The 2,500-nt window shown below is 32.1% G+C and overlaps 1 protein-coding gene across 1 annotated transcript in view; it reads left to right on the top strand.

Moving 5' to 3' along the window:
- Window positions 1-2,306, top strand: part of LOC122258570 (discs overgrown casein kinase 1) — a 39,687-nt gene extending 37,381 nt beyond the window's left edge. Inside the window, exon 7 of the mRNA XM_086546038.1 lies at window positions 1-2,306. This exon is cut by the window's left edge and continues 1,212 nt beyond it. The gene's annotated coding sequence lies outside the window, so the exon portion shown is untranslated.
- Window positions 2,307-2,500: the final 194 nt, after the last annotated feature.

The raw sequence follows: 2,500 nt of genomic DNA on the forward strand, positions 1-2,500 counted from the left end.
TCTGGCTTTAGAGATGAGGGTGATTGGCTGACCGTTTCACTTCAAAATAGCCCATTTGTGCATTTTACCTTTGTGGAATTTTTTTGGGGGAAAAAATAGATGCAGATTTAGAAATTTAGAGTTCTGCATTTTTCTTCTTTTCTTCATGTTGGCTACTTTGGGCAGTATTAAAAATCTCCCCCTTCCCCCAATTATATAACTTTTAGAAATGTTGAAGTGATATTCTTCATTACAAGAGTTAAAGGAAATTTGCTATGTATGGAGTGCATTTATATCCAAATCAGAGTTCAGATTTTTGTAGTTATTATATTTATATCATTTATTACTACAAGAACAAGATCCTCCTGTATATACAAATATAACTCATGGAAAGAGAAAGCTAAAAGATAAAAATTAATCACAAGGACCTTTAAAAATAGACTATAAATGCTATTGTTTTTTCATATTCCTAAGATTTAAAATTTGCCCCAAATTAGTCTATCAACAGGGAGAAAGTGGGATGCATGTAATTGCAAAGTCTTTTTAGTGTTCTTAATTTTGTTTCAGCCTTCCAGTATGCATTTTGATTAACTTAAAAGCAGAAAAAAGAAGTGATAATGCCTTGAGATCATAGAAAACTAAAAGAAAATTAGATATTAAAGAAATAGTTGAGCTTTTGTGAGATTTAAAATGTATGATTATAGTGGGAACACAACTCATCTTTGAACATATTCAGCTCAGCCATCTTCTTGATTACTTATCATTATCATTGTATTTACCATCAATCATATCTAAATCAATTGAGTAATGATATGTGTTCTGTGTGCTTTATGTATGTTGTAAGTATTTCAAAAGAGTTACTGTGAGATTGTTTATGCTTCTCAGTCAGACTGTATGATATTTGTGAAGTTCAGATGTGTTAGTATGAAAGACATTTAGTGAATTGTTGTTTTCAAGAGAAACTTAATGCAATATTTTTGTTTGCATGTTTTATTATGTCCAGACACACACACAAGAACATACACACTTGCATTTGCATTTGTATACATGTAAGCACATATGCATCCATATATGGATGTGCTTATTTTCTTCCCTTTTTCTTCTCTCTCTCCCATCACTCTTCTCTCTTCTCATCTCTTATTCCCTCTCATTTCCTCTCCTCTTCTCTTATTTTCTCTCCTCTCCTTTCTTCCCAAATTCTTTCCTCTCCCCTTCCCCTTCCCCTTCCCCTCTTCCTTCTGCTTCCTTCCCTCTCTTTCCCCTTCCCTCCCATCTTCTTTCCCCTCCCCTTCTCACACTTCCTCCTCTCATTCTCTCTACTCTTCACTCCTTTGCTCTCCTTTCCTCTCCTAACTATGTATAGACTTTGCAAGCCTTTTTTTTAACTTTTGGTCATTATTTATCAATGTACAGACTTTTTTTTTTCTTTTCTTTTCTTTTTTTAGGTGAGTGAAAATACTTGAAAAAAAATCTATACTTTTATATCTTATGAAACAAAGCACAGTTACTAGTTTTAAGCTGACTTGACGACAGAAGATGCTGCTTGGAAACATTTCTTTTGTACAATCGCAATTTAGATGTTATGGTAGGCCTGTTTGGTCTGAAATTATCTTATAGATATATGATCATTGGGTACAGTTCCTCCTCTTGATTAGGAATAAATCACTGATATGAATTACACATATTTTAATTTTTTAATAACTGAGACAGGTCTGTGTGACAAAATTTATTTTAACCTTTTTTTTTATTTACCCTTAATTTTCAAAGGGTGTGTTTTAATCTTGCAGATATTATTTTGTGTTTGAAGCTTTCTGATTACTGTAATAAGTTAAATCAGTTATGATATTCATGAGGATGGTTTGTACTACAATAGCACTAGTGAAATCAAAATTCACCCTATGTTTCTTAAATTGGATTATCTGTAATAAATTTAAGCCACAGGAAGTACATATGCCAATCATGGTGTGGAGTATGTTTAAATGATGCTAGTGTTGATGGAGATTCCTGTATATTTGTATTTTTGAATAGACAAATTTTCTTCAGATTCATAAGGTACCGACTAGCTGTTATTTCACATCAGACAGCAGGTGGAATTTTTAGTACTGAAGGAGAATTTCAGTGGTTTAATTAAAAAAGCAAATATACCGCCAACCTTCATAGCACTGCCTCATCTTCCTCATAAGTATTTCAGGGACATGATGCATATTTAATTACACATTGATATTTTGCCTTGCTCATATGCCCTGCTCATTGCATACAACAACAAATACTAGATGGTAATGACAATAAATTTCTGTAAATGAAATGGAAGAAATAACATCAATGAATCTACTTTTCCTTTATCCTGAAGAGTGAAGAGAAATACAATGTAACCTTTGTAATGAATATATGTAGTAATGGTTACTCAAAATCAGAGATAATAAGAAAATTCAAAATAATTGAGTTCTGAAGAAGAATATTCAATATTATATCCAAGGTATTTTCGTATGGTTGTAAAGACAAGTGATAGTATTATACGTTA

This window comes from Penaeus japonicus, unplaced genomic scaffold (genome assembly GCF_977035675.1).
Source record: "Penaeus japonicus unplaced genomic scaffold, GWHDUDI00000001_assembly GWHDUDI00000017, whole genome shotgun sequence".
Taxonomy (NCBI): domain Eukaryota; kingdom Metazoa; phylum Arthropoda; class Malacostraca; order Decapoda; family Penaeidae; genus Penaeus; species Penaeus japonicus.